This window comes from Primulina huaijiensis, chromosome 11 (assembly GCF_012295235.1).
Source record: "Primulina huaijiensis isolate GDHJ02 chromosome 11, ASM1229523v2, whole genome shotgun sequence".
Taxonomy (NCBI): Eukaryota; Viridiplantae; Streptophyta; class Magnoliopsida; order Lamiales; family Gesneriaceae; genus Primulina; species Primulina huaijiensis.
The window spans coordinates 8,622,817-8,638,338 of NC_133316.1; positions in this window are offsets into that span (position 1 = coordinate 8,622,817).

Below are 15,522 nucleotides of genomic sequence, written 5' to 3' on the forward strand. Positions count from 1 at the left end.
TTGTCCTAGGCAACCCCAAAACAAAGTCCATATAAATATCAACCCAAGGTTCACTAGGGACGGGAAGTGGTGTATACAATCCATGTGGTTGTGTCCTAGACTTAGCTTGTCTACAAGTTTTGCACTTTTCACAAACACGCTCAACATCACGTTTCATATGTGGCCAATAGAAATGTTCATGCAATGCACTTAAAGTTTTAGCCACACCAAAATGCCCTGTCAAGCCACCCCCATGTGCCTCCCTAACAAGTAATTCACGAACTGAAGATTTAGGAACGCACAACCTATCTTCTTTAAATAAGAAACCATGATGCAAATAGAATTTTTCATGTGGTCCATGCATACAAGTTTCAAACACACTCTTAAAATCCTCATCCAGCACATACAACTCTTTCACATGCTCAAACCCCAAAATTTTAGACTCTAAGGTAGAGATTAGTACGTACCTCCGTGATAGCGCGTCGGCCACTACATTCTCCTTACCTTGTTTGTACTTGATAATATAGGAGAATGTCTCTGTGAATGCCACCCACTTGGCATGCCGCTTGTTCAGCTTTTGTTGCCCCTTACGGCGCTTTAGGGATTCATGATCCGTATGAATCACAAACTACTTAGGTCTCAAGTAGTGCTGCCACGTCTCTAGAGTCCTCACAAGTGCGTAGAACTCGTTATCATACGTGAGATAGTTCAGGGCGGCTCCATTGAGTTTCTCGCTAAAGTATGCCACCGGTCGACCTCCTTGCATCAAGACTCCACCAATACCTACACCTGAAGCATCACATTCAATTTCAAAGGTATTAGCAAAATCAGGTAAAACAAGTAAAGGAGCATTAATTAACTTTTGCTTAATAAGATTAAAAGGCTTCTCTTGCTCCTCGCCCCAATGGAATGGAACGTTCTTCTTGATCACCGCCGTCATTGGTGCTGCCAGTGTGCTAAAATCTTTTACAAACCTCCTATATAAGCTTGCAAGACCATGAAAACTTCGAACTTGACCAACAGTAGTAGGCGTTGGCCAATCTCGAATGACACTTACCTTGTCTTCATCAACTTGTATACCCTGTGAACTTACCACAAAACCCAGAAAGACAAGTTTGCTCGTACAAAAATCATATTTTTTTAAGTTAGCATATAAATTCTCAGCCCTTAGTGTGATTAGTACAAGTCTCAAGTGATTAACATGCTAATCCAAGTTTTTGCTATACACTAGGATATCATCAAAATAAACAACAACAAACTTTCCTATGTGTGCACGCAAAACATGATTCATTAACCTCATAAAGGTGCTAGGAGCGTTAGTTAAGCCAAAAGGCATGACCATCCACTCATATAACCCGTATTTGGTTTTAAAAGCAGTTTTCCACTCATCACCTTCTCTCATTCTTATTTGGTGATAACCACTCTTCAAGTCAATTTTACTAAAGACACATGCACCATGCAATTCATCTAACATATCATCTAGTCTAGGTATGGGATGCCTATAATTAATGGTTATGTTATTGATTGCCCTACAATCCACACACATACGCCATGAGCCATCTTTCTTAGGAACTAATAACACAGGCACAGCACAAGGAGACATGGACTCACGCACAAAACCCTTATCTAACAACTCACTTACCTGCCGTTGAAGCTCCTTAGTCTCCTCCGGATTGCTCCTATATGCTGGACGGTTTGGCAATGCACTCCCGGGTACAAAATCAATTTGGTGCTCAATACCCCTCAATGGTGGTAGCCCTTGAGGTAGTTCCTCCGGAAATATATCATCAAATTCCTGCAAAAGTGAAACAACAATGCTCGGAAGGGTCCCGGCTATATCACTTGTGTTAAAGAGGATCTCTTTATAAAGAATCAACACAAGTGGTTCATGTGTGTGCATCAATTGCTTCAATTCACTTTTTTGGGCCATATATGATTTCTTTTTGGCCTCTTTCCTCTCATTTTTCTTTTGTATGGCCGTCTCACTCTTTTGATCACTCTTTTTTTCAGCCATTTCATTTTTATTCTCAAAGGCCATCTCACTTTTTAGTTCACTCTTTTTTTCGGCCTCATCTCTCCTCTTTTTTTTTAAAATGGTCCTCCGACACTTGCTTTGGGGACAAAGGAAGTAATACAATGGTTTCTTTCTTCAATTCAAAGGAGTACCTATTCTTGAACCCATCATGTGTCACCCGCCTATCATATTGCCAAGGTCTACCCAACAAGATATGACATGCATGCATGGGTACCACATCACACAAGATCTCATCCACATACTTCCCAATAGCAAAAGGCACTAGCACTTGTTTTGTAACCTTCACCTCCGCACAATCATTCAACCATTGAAGCCTATATGGTTGAGGATGCTTTAATGTAGGTAAACCCAATTTTTCTACCATCTCAACACTTGCTATATTAGTACAACTCCCCCCATCTATGATGAGATTGCAAACTTTTTGATTTACAAAACACCTAGTATGGAACAAGTTCTCTCGTTGGTTAGTCTCCTCCTCCTTGATTTGGGCACTCATAATTCGCCTAGTCACTAGTGCTTCACCTACAACCGCATCATAACCCTCGTCAGGATCCTCTAATGCAGGCATCTCATCATCATCATCATCCTCACTATGAGATTCATACTCACCATAGTCATTTAAAATCATTACCATTTTATTAGGACATTCACTAGCAATATTACCTAACCCTTGACACCTAAAGCATTTAACATCTCTAGGTTGATTAGAAGGAGTTTCAGATTTACCTTGCACTCCTTGTTTAGGCGCCTCTTATTTGGTCTCTACCTTGGGTTTGATCACCACCTTATTTTCATCACGTTTTGCCACATTGGGTCGCCAAGAAGATGATGAACCCCCGGTTTGATTGGTGCGGCCAACTCCACGCCTCTTGAGTTGTTGCTCCACTTTTCTGGCCAGTTGCACCATTTCGTCTAGATCCAAGTAGTGCCGAAGCTCCACTTGATCTTGAATCTCCCTGTTCAAACCACAAAGAAAACGAGCCATCGTGGCCTCACTATCTTCCTCAATATTTGCCCTAATCATGACTACCTCCATATCCTTATAGTAGTCCTCAACACTCCTTACCCCTTGCCTCAAAGTTTGTAGCCTCTTAAACATCTCTCTATAGTAGTGGTTGGGCACAAGCCTCTTCCTCATGACCCTCTTCATCTCATCCCAAGTTTCAATGGGTTTCTCATTATACCTCCTCCTAGTGGTCACTCATCGATCCCACCAAATGAGAGCATAGTCTAGAAATGCTACCACCGCCAACCTAACCTTCTTTTGTTCGGAGTAGTGGTGACATTCAAACACAAACTCTACCCTCTTTTCCCATTATAAGTATGCCTTCGGGTCAGATTTCCCATGGAACGAAGGAATCTTCATCTTAATACTACCCATATTAGCATCCTCCCTATTCCCGTCATTGTATCTACCCCGTGTGGCTTCTCTTCTACCTCTACCAAATCCTCTACCTCTTCCATTCCTACCCCAATTTTCATTTTGGCTCTCCTCATCTCCTCCCAAATCATAATCTTCCTCTTCTTCTCCTCTACCCATATTTTTAGGCTTAGATTTATCTCCACTAGTACTAACTTCAAGCATACTCATCCTCTCGTGCAATGGCTCCAACTCGACCCTCATCATCCTACTAAAATGCCCAAACAACGCCTCCATTTGAACCTTAGACAACCCCGGGTTCGAACTATCTCCTACCTCCTTCTCCGTTTAATTTCAGATTTGTACCTGCAAGAAAACGTTAGTAGAAAACAAAATATTTCTCACCCAAGTCCTCACGGTCACTCCAAAGAAAAGTCGATCGTCACTCCTCTCTAGTTTTTTTTTTTGCTCACAACAAATACTCACCGTCACTCCTAAGAAATAACACTCGCACTCAAATGTTTTCACTCTAATTTGATATTGCTCTCGAAAGTGTTCTCAAGCTTTGTATTTGTATATCAAACAAACAAGTTCAACTTGTGAACAAATGTGATCGACTCACTTGGACTGCGGAGACAAGCAATTTGAAGGTAAATATTTTTTTTTTGACTGTGTGAGGCACTTGTATATGACTCACAAAAAGGAATAGAACAAAATACAAAAAGGAAATAATGGTGAATTTTCGGATTTTTGGTACTATTTTTTTTTCTGAGTACTTACTCGAAAATCCTAACAAAAAAAATCACCAAAAATTTCAAAAACTGACGAAGAACGATATGCTAAAAATATAGATCTGAAAAAGGAACGAAAGGATAACAGATTTGATAATAGACTAGATAATAACGTGATAAACTTACTTGAATTCAATGGACCTAAGCTCTGATACCAAATGACATGAATCCTCGTACGATGAAAAGCAAACGAGATTAAATATGAATTGCGTCCTCAATTCTATAACGAACAAGTATCGTTGTTACGATGTCCCGATCTTTTGATTCAAGGAATTACGTGATATTCACCCCTAAACGACGCGGTTTAGTAATAAACAATCACAAAGAAACAATCGAAACTTAATCGAACCTTCGAAGAACTTGTCTTTGACAATCCGCGCAAGAAACGATCGACAAACGCCACAAAGTTAAAACTTTGATAAGTTTGATTTTTGAAAACAAAGCTAAAGCCTTGAAAAGTTGAGAGAAAACTCAAAAACTTTGATAAACTCAATAATAATCTCCATAATGTTCCAATTTTCGTCCATAATATTGTGTACAAATCTAAAAGATACTCAAAATCATGTTACCAAGATAATTAGGATTCTTAACAAGGAAACTAGATTTTCTTCTTGCAGCAGGCGCGCTCGGGCGGCAGAATGTGACCGCTCGAGCGCCAGGTCTTCTGGCTATTCGCGCTCGGGCGGCAGAAAATGACCGCTCGAGCGCCGAGTGTTCTGGAAATCACCTCTTGGTCAGTACGTTTGGCTCTCGGGCGGTAGTATTTTACCGCTCGGGCGCGGGTCATTCTGGATGTTTTCTTCGTTCATCACTTGAATGGTGTTCTTATGACTCCCAAACTTATTCCCATGCATCACGAACCCTTCAGCACTCTGTACCTTGCTTGTAAGTCCTTCTTTATTTCTCATAAGCCCTTGTAGTGCCTCTTTGAATTTCTTTAGCCGTCCTCTCGTGATTGGTCCCTCCGGCAACTCTAAAGGATCCCACGTTTTCCTTGGAGCTTGACCACCCGTGTTCGCATCAAAATGGCTTCAAAGTTTGGAGATTAACTCAATATGAAGCCAAGCTGCAAATAACCGCATCCATTGAAGTATTGTCACTAGAAAAGTAAAACCCCAGCTCAAGGACTCGATCTGTCAGCTCGAAACAGCTCAACCAAGCTTGTCCTAACAAGACCAAAAAAAAGAGCTAAAAGATGAGCCAAGGGATTGGACAGACTTATTATGCAAGAAACAACCTTTGAGATAACCAAGGAAGTAGCTAAGGGATGAGCTAAAGGTTAAGACAAATTAAGTATGCAAGAAATGACCGTTGAGATAATCCATGAAGAAGCTAAGGGAGGATCTAGGAGATCAGGACACATTTATGGTGCAAAGAATGACTCTTGGTGCTTGGCATTTCTTTGACCACCATTATGATCATCATTAAATCATTTCTTGGAGCCCAAGTGGTCGATCCAAGTGGCTAGGTGGAAGGTCTTTTTTTGCCTATAAATACCACTCACTTGGTTGAGAGAAAGCACACCACAAAACCTCTCAAAAATTCAGCTACTCCCCTGCACCAAACTCTCCAAAATTTCGGCCAAGGCTAGCAAGGAAGAAAGAAGAAAGTTTCGTGAAGTCAAGTGCTAGAGTTCTACGTCAAGGTGCTGCCGAACTGAAGACAATATTTGTTAAGATTACGTCGATGTGCTGCCAAATTTTCCGAAGGAAATTTCGTGTCAAAGTCTGCAAATTTCGAACCTACCTTCGAAAAACTACTGTAAGTGGGCTTTTATTACATATTTTGTTGTATTTTTAAACTTTGATATAAATAATGTGACATGCATATATGTGTGTCCTTATCTTCGAAAATAGCTATCTGTTTTGTTTAAAATTACGATTGATTAGGTGTTTCTTCTATGCTTCGAATTGCTTTGATTCCGCTGTGTCCGTATGAAAACTCTGAAATCTGAAAATCTGAAAAGTTCTGTCTGTTAATTCTGAATTCTGTTTACACTGTTACAATTCAATTTGAAATGGGACGAGAATTGTGATTCTGTCTGGCCCCCAATGGTGGGTATAAAATCATTTCTGTTTGGCCCCCAATGGTGGGTATAAGACCATTTCTGTCTGGCCCCCACCGGTGGGTATAAAACCGAGTTTTGGCCTCACCCCTTAGCGGACTAACATATTGGGGACAATTTGACCATGGAAATGAGATGAGTAACAGTGTTGTGTCTGTCTTCGAATTTTTCTGAAATGATCTGATCTGCTTCTGAATTGTTCTGAATCATCTGTTAACCCTTGTGTTATATTCGATTTGTTTCTGTAATTTCAAAGCAATGGGATTTGAAAGTGTGTTAAAGAAATGTTTTAAAGACTAAGTTCTATATGTATAATTGGAAATCGATCGACCTCCCACTTGCTGAGTGTTTCCCAAAACACTCACCCTTTACAAATTTCAGATAAAACTGAAGAGCAAATAAATGAGGAGGAGTAGGAAGCTTTCTGGGGTTGGCGAACGATGATCAAGATCAAGAACCAATTTTTCCCTTTTGTTTAGTTTTCTGCATTTCGCAACTCTGATGTATTTATTTCATTGTCATTGTAAGACAATACTTTATTTATGAAAAAGACAGGTTTGATTTGATACGAGGCTTTATTGTTTTCAATATAATTGTTAAACAATGCCGGATGTCACAGATGCTTCGGACACGGGGCGTGACATTTTAGTGGTATCAGAGCCGCCAGGTTCATAATCCCGCTGAGATTTTGACAGACAAAATTTGACGTCAAATTTTGGCAAAAGCCTAGTGCATTCCTATCGGAATTAAACTCACCCATCGGATTCATTCACGTCTTATGTCGACGTCATTTCCTTCGAAATTCAAAGTCTATCTCCTTCAATGATTCATAAATTTCTAGTGTAACGACCCATTATAGCTCCAGTGGACCGCCCATACGGCCCACTGCCCCGATCGACCCAAGGTTGTCCCGATCTTGGGCTCCCTCAAGGGGCCATTTCCCTCACGGGCTTCCCATAGGCGTCGTACGGGTTACTCATAGAACTCTACAGCCCATGCACTGGAGCTTGTGCCTTCCCAGAATCGAACCTGAGATCACATGGATATATAGATACTCAGCACAAGTAGTGTCTGTTACTTCTCCGTTGGTAAGTGGTCTTATATCCGTGACTTCAGTTAGACAGTGTATGCTACAGTTCGAGGGTCACGAGATTGAGTTAGACTGTGTTGTGCTTGGGTTATCTGATTTTGATTGTATTGTCGGTATTGATATGTTAACAAAGTACCGAGCCACTGTAGATTGTTTCCAGAAGATTGTCAGGTTTAGACCAGAAATGGCTGACGAATGGAAATTCTTGGGTAAGAGTTCCAGATCTCGGATTCCCTTAGTATCTGTTTTGACGATGACACGATTGTTATAGAGAGGAGCAGAAGGGTTCCTTGTCTATTCAGTAGATCTACTGAAATCGAGCCCGTCATTGGCAGATCTGCCAGTGGTACGTGAAATTGCCGATGTATTCCCCGACGAGATTCCAGGGTTACCTCCAGCTCGAGAGGTAGATTTTAGCATCGATCTCATTCCAGATACTGTTCCTATATCCCGAGCTCCGTACAGAATGGCACCTATTGAACTGAAAGAACTGAAAACTCAATTAGAAGATCTTCTAGCTAAGGGATATATCAGACCGAGTGTTTTTCCTTGGGGCGCTCCAGTGCTATTTGTGCGAAAGAAAGACGGTTCGATGAGATTGTGTATTGATTACCGGCAACTGAACAAGGCGACGGTAAAGAACAAATACCCATTGCCTCGTATCGACGATTTATTTGATCAGTTGCAGGGATCCTCTGTTTATTCCAAGATCGATCTGAGATCTGGATATCACCAGCTGAGAGTCCGAGATGTTGATATACCCAAGACAACATTCCGAACCAGGTACGGACATTATGAATTTATTGTCATGCCGTTCGGTTTAACGAATGCTCCAGCAGTGTTTATGGGACTGATGAATCGTGTTTTTCAGAAGTATCTAGATGAGTTTGTTATTGTTTTTATTGATGATATTTTAGTATATTCCAAGAGTATGGTTGAGCATGCCGAACACTTAAGAATTGTGTTGCAGACGCTGAGAAATGAGAAATTATATGCTAAACTGTCAAAATGTGAGTTTTGGCTGAGACATGTTGTCTTTTTGGGGCATATCATATCTGGAGACGGTATTTCTGCTGATCCAAGTAAAGTTGAAGCTGTAATCAGTTGGCCTAGACCGACTTCTGTGCCAGAGATACGCAGTTTCATGGGTCTAGCAGGGTATTATCGATGATTCATCAAAGATTTCTCCAGTATCGCGAAGCCTATTACCCAGTTGACACAAAAGAGTGCGCCATTTGTGTGGTCTGAAGCTTGTGAGGCTAGCTTCTTGGAGTTGAAGAGACGATTGACCAGTGCTCCAGTATTGACAATACCTTAAGGTACGGGTGATTTCGTTGTATATTGTGATGNGCTGGAGCATTCGTTAAACCGAACGGCATGACAATAAATTCATAATGTCCGTACCTGGTTCGGAATGTTGTCTTGGGTATATCAACATCTCGGACTCTCAGCTGGTGATATCCAGATCTCAGATCGATCTTGGAATAAACAGAGGATCCCTGCAACTGATCAAATAAATCGTCGATACGAGGCAATGGGTATTTGTTCTTTACCGTCGCCTTGTTCAGTTGCCGGTAATCAATACACAATCTCATCGAACCGTCTTTCTTTCGCACAAANTAAAGGACTTTCCAAGTGGTTCTCACTTATCGAGTGGAAAAGTCCTAGTTTATGGTTGTACACCATTAGTCCTTATGACCCGGGACAACATTGAGACTCTATGTGCTAGAATTACACTTTGACTTGTTTACCGACTCTCAAGGGGTCATCAGGTGGCAAGGTTGGGTGTTCTGTCGAAACATATAGGAGTCGATGCATTGTAGTCGGGGATTCACCGCTTACCTTCGGGTATAGATATCCAATGTGTTCTCATGTATGTGTAGTTTGAAATCTCTGATCAGAGTATGGTGGTAATTAAGAAAGGGGTTTCTTAGATTACACTATCGATGCAACTACGACATGACACATAGTATCGATTCATTGACAACTCTCGATAAACCAATGGTTGTCGAATCGGTCGGGATATATGAGTTGAAGGGACCGTAGTGTACGCTAACCATAATTGAATGGTTCTTGCAGGCTCTATCATTTGATACCTAGGGAATCATGTAAGCGATGCTGCTAGGCGTTTAACATGATTGGTTGGGTACTATCAGACTTGAGTTATGACATTCTTGTTATCAAGGAGTTGATAAGTAAGAATGGAGCAATTGGGGTATGCTCATATAAGGACATGTTTAGTCCGAATCACATGGAGATGTGAACCCACGGCTAGTTGTATCAAATAACCATTGAGGGCCACACAAGTGCTAGCTTTCTAGATCCCGTTGAGAAGTTAGAATAGTTCAATGTGTTGAACGGCTTATAAATGAGTTTATAAGCGTAAAGAAAAATAGAAGTAAGACTTCTACGAGAGAAATGTAATTTTTAATTTATGAATGTGTTGCTAAATTAAAAGTAGGCCAAGTAAATAATGTATTTGAAAAATTGTGATTTTCATAAACATTATTATGGACTAATTAAATTAATTCAAGTGTTGAATTAATTAAACACTAGTGGGCCTAGTAGAGTCCAAATAATTAAATTAATTCAAGTGTTCAATTGATTAAATAACATTGGGCCTTGTAGAGCCCAATGGGAAATAATTATTGAACTAGTGGGCTTGAGTAAAATCAAGTAAAGGTTAATTGGGCTCAAATATGTTTGAGACAATTTAAAAGTCCATGGGCCCTTTGTAAATGTTACAAGCCCACTTGATATGCATGCTAAGGAGGTGAAGAGTTGGGGAATACTTTTGATTAAAATATTGCATGGCATGCAAAAAGTAGTCTCAACTTTTTCAAGCACCAAGACAACCCATTCACTCCCATTCTACTCTCTCTTGGCCGAAAATAATCTCTCATTTTTTGTTCTTCAATTGTTGGAGAAACAAATCTCTTCTCAAAGAAAAATCCTCATATTTTTGTAGTGCAAAATATGAGAGGATCTACCTAGTTGGTGGTGGGCTTGATTTTGAAGGTAGGAGGAAGCTTGTAGATTTTTCTTGCCATACAAGAGCTAAAGTGTTTACACTTTAGTTGGAGCCATCATCAACCCCAAGATGTTGATAGGTAAAACTTCTAAACACCCTATGAATGTCATAGTTTGTGTTTTTGTATATGTTGCACACTAGTACATGGTGTTCTAATTTTTCAAGATTTTCATAAAAATTTCGGTTTTCATGTTTAGAAAACATTCTTGAGCTTCCGTTGCGATTTCGAACACCTAAAATCGATCCATTTCAGACATGTGATTGCATATGCCTTGAGACAGTTGATGCCACACGAGATTCGGTACCCAATTCATGATCTTGAATTGGCGGCCATTGTATTTGCACTAAAGATATGGCGACACTATGATCTCTACGGCGAGAAGTTTGAAATCTATTCTGATCACAAAAGCCTGAAGTATCTGTTTTCTCAGTCAGAATTGAATATGAGAGAACGAAGATGGCTTGATCTGCTGAAAGACTTTGATTGCGAGATCAAGTATTATCCAGGAAAATCAAATGCAGCAGCAGATGCCTTGAGTCAAAAAGTATGTGCTTTATCCTTATCGACGATAGTTGTTTCTAATTTGATTAAGGATTGCTGTTTGTCTGGATTAGTATTTGATACAGATTGTAGACCATTGCGACTTGCTGCGATTCAAATGGAACCAGATTTGATTGTTCGCATTAAAGAAGCACAGAAAAATGATCAGAATGTTCAGAAGTCGATTCAGATGGTCAGATCGGGACATCACTCAGAGTATCAGGTACATGATCATGTTCTATATATAAATAACCGCCTTGTGGTGCCAGATGTTTCAGATTTGAAACAACAGATTCTATCCGAAGCGCACTGTAGTCGGTTTAGTATTCATCCTGGTGGCAGAAAGATGTACAACGATCTAAAAACACAGTTTTGGTGGAAAAAGATGAAATCAAACATTGCAGGGTTTGTGTCGAAATGTTTGAATTTCCAACAGGTGAAGGCCGAGAGAAAGAAGCCCGGAGGTTTACTTCAGAGTTTATCTATTCCTGAATGGAAATGAGATCACATTTCCATGGACTTTGTTACGAAATTACCACGATCATCCCGGGGTTGTTATGCGATTTGGGTTGTGATAGACAGATTGACCAAATCAGCATGTTTTATTCCATACAGAATGACGTATCGATATGATCAGTGTAATATCCAAGCCTGGTGAATGGTACGATTTAAGATTTCGTATTTTTATGGATTATTTGGTTAAGATTAAGTTTGATTTAGATGTTAAGAGTTGTGATTATGGGTCATAGTATTGTTGGTTATTATTTTTTTGTGGTATTGTTGATATTAGTTGATGGGTAGTTGTGTTGTATCAGCGTTGCGATTCGATTTTTGTTGCATAGAGTTGTTTTGGCCGAGAGCAGACCGCACCCGCGGTGATTTGTGCAGCGCACCCGCGGTCTTTATTGCAGAATTTGTGGAATTGCCGAAGAGACACCGCACCCGCGGTGGGATAGGTACCGCACCCGCGGTCGTCGATTTCAGAAATTTGGTTGAGGTGCCGAAGGCACACCGCACCCGCGGTGAGGTATGTAGCGCACCCGCGGTGCATGAACAGTAGAAGCGTGTTTTCGAGATTTAAGTGATATAATGCAAGAGTTGGTTCATTTTTCTCATTTCTTCTCCCATTTTCTCGGTTCTTTCTCTCAAGGGGAGGTTAGGGTTTCATTTCCTTTCTTTGATTCAAGCTACTTGTTGGATTATTGAAGTGTGATCAAGGTTCTTGTGGGTTCAAGGAGCTAAGGTAAGCTTGTGGTATAGTTTATTCTTGGTTTTGGTGTTGGGAGAAATCATGGGTTTGTTGATGGTGTTGGTTTTATGGATTTAATGGTATGAGTTTGTGATTATTGGGTTATTGATGGTGCAAATTATGGTTTATTGTTGTAGGTTGTGTACCAAGGGTATAGATTCAAGGTTCCAAGTGTTGTAAGTGGAATTCATTTCCTTGTGCTCACATGATAATATATGTATTGTGTTTCAATGGTTTTAAAGTGTTATTCCCTTCCATTTGATTCATGCTATGTATTAATACACCTTGTTGTATATTAGAGACATTCTTATGTCTCAATTATGTTAAAGGGAATACAAAAGAAAATAGAGTCTTCAAAGTGTTTGTTTTAATGCCAAAGAGAGAATTCAAATGTTTTATTGGATTGATAGATACATAGTCAGAGATTGCATGCAATTAGTTGATCAACGACCATAGGCTTATATCCCTCAGAGTTATCGATGTATATCGATGGGATATAGGTACAGAGACAGAGTTACTATATAGATATCAATCCAACAGAGAAAAGAGAAATACCATCGTTATTGTTATTCATTCTATGATATTCATGTTTCAGAGTTGATGGTATTTAATGTTTTCAAAGCCACGTTTTACAGAGTATGGTATATGTACATTGCTATGTAAGAGTTCCACTTGCTGAGTTTTATACTCATTTCAGTTATTTCATGTGATGCAGATAAGAGCGACGAGCCGGGACGTTGATTGAGACCGGAGTCATATGCATATAGAGATGGAAGAAGGAAAGATTATTTTGATAGTATTTTGGACATGATCATACAAAATGATATTTTGTATTTTGTTGTATCATTTGATTGATCATGTGTATACTTTTGATTATATATGGAAATCTATTTTTAAACCTTCTTTCCTTCAAGAAAAATTTTAAATTCCGCTGTTATTTTATGAAATCGGGTCAGAGCGTTACATTTAGTGGTATCAGAGCACCGTTCTTCGGACCAATGCATATGACTTCGTCTACTTTCAACAGTCCGGGTATGTCTTCTTCTACATCTAATTATTGTCATTGGTTGATATGTATTATGTGAGCACATTGTAGGAGTATGCCTCCTAAGAGAAAGGCTTCAGAGGGTGAGGATAGTTCTTCCTCTAGAGTTGTCGATGAGTTCGGCAAGCTACTGAAAGAGCAAGCTAAGGTCCATAGTGAGCAGATCCAACAGTTGTTACGTTTGCAAGGAACAGGCCAAGGTAGAGGTCAAGGGAGAGGCCAAGTGGCTCAGGCAGTTGGGACCGATGGGATCTTTACTGCTTTCAAGAGAATGGATCCGCCGGAATTTGCAGGAAGCACTGATCCATTGGTGGCTGTAGAGTGGATCAAAGCTCTTGAGGCGATTTTCGATCATCTCAACTATGAAGATAAGGACAGAATCAGTTGTGCAGTGTTCATGTTAGTCAAAGCTGCACGCATTTGGTGGAATGCTACCAAGATAGGTGTTGATGTTCCAGCATTGAAGTGGCAAGGGTTCACTGATCTTTTCTATGACAAGTACTTCCCAGATGCACTTCGAGCTCGGAAAGTGACTGAGTTTTTAGAGCTTCGTCAAGGAGGTATGAATGTTGATGAGTATATTCTGAAGTTTGAAGAGGGCTTTCTGTTTGCTCCGTATATTGCCTCCAATGACAAAGACAAGGGTGCTCATTTCCTTAGAGGCCTTCGAGCAGAAATCAGAAGGGATATCAATATGTCGAAGGCGGTGACATTCAAAGAGATTGTGTCTAAGGCTTTGTTTGCCGAGCAAGATGAGAAAGACATTGCCAGAGAGAGACAGGCGAGACAGCAGTTTGTTGCTCAAAGAGGTCAAGGTTCGAGCCAAAGAGGAAAGGACCATTTTAAAGGGAAAGGCAAGTTGGAGCCGAGTCCTAAACCACTGACAGTTCTATCTGATCCTGAGAAGCCATTGGGTCCCAAGTGCAGTAGACATCATCGGGGAGAGTGCAGATTTGGTACTCATACTTGTTACCGTTGTGGAACTGCAGGCCATATAGCCAAGGATTGTCCAAGAGGCTCGAGTAAAGAGAAGGTGCAGGGTCGCATCTTTACCATGACAAAGGAAGGTATAAACCATGATTCATCTGTGATCTCTAGCACTATTTTAATTTCAGGCAGAGTAGCTACGACATTGATTGATACAGGTGCTACTCATTCTTTTATGTCTGAACTATTTTTGAGATCTTTGGGTATAGTTCCTTCTGTTATTCCCCTCCAGTTTCATGTTGTTTTGCCTTCGGGGGATGTGTTGTGCCCAACATCTATTGTGTATGCGTGCTCTGTTCAAATTGATGGGCGAGTTGTTTATGCCGACTTGATTGTTATTGCGATGGTTGCGTTTGATATTATACTTGGCATGGATTGGCTATCAACCTATCGTGCAGTAATTGATTGCATTGCTAAGACGGTGAAATTTGCAGATGATGGCAATAGGGAAGGTTTGTTCGCCAGTGCAGGTACTTCGCTGATCCTTCCTTTTATTTCGTGTCTTGAGGCTAAGAAGTTGTTGTTTGGAGGCTGTGATGGGTTTTTGGCTTCGATTGTGGATATGGATAGGATTGTGAAGTTGAATATTGATGATATTGATGCTGTGAGAGAGTTCTCTGATGTATTTGAGGATGATGTGCCGGGTTTACCGCCGGACAGAGATGTAGAGTTTGTGATTGATCTAGTTCCCGGTACGGTTCCTATTTCTAGGGCTCCGTACAGAATGGCCCCTTCAGAGATGAAAGAGTTGAAGACGCAATTGCAGGATCTATTGGATAAAGGTTTTATTCGGCCGAGTTCTTCGCCTTGGGGAGCTCCGGTTCTTTTCGTCAAGAAGAAAGAAGGGTCGTTGCGGCTGTGTATTGATTATAGAGAGATAAACAAAGTGACAATTAAGAATAAGTATCCGTTGCCACGGATAGATGACCTTTTTGACCAACTGCAAGGGGCTACAGTGTTCTCGAAGATTGATTTGCGATCTGGCTATTATCAGTTGAAGGTTAGGGAGTCTGATATCCCTAAGACGGCGTTCCGGACCAGGTACGGTCACTATGAATTTCTTGTGATGTTCTTTGGTCTGACCAATGCTCCTTCAGTCTTCATGGATCTTATGAACCGTGTGTTCAAGCCGTATTTGGATAGCTTTGTCATTGTTTTTATCGATGACATTTTGATTTACTCCAAGACTAGAGAGCTTCATTCAGAGCACCTCAGAGTTGTTCTTCAGTTGCTGAGAGAGAAGAGGTTGTATGCTAAGTTGAAGAAGTGTGAGTTCTGGTTGGAGCAGATTTCTTTCTTAGGCCATGTTGTCTCGAAGGATGGTATAGCTGTTGATCCAGTGAAAAAAG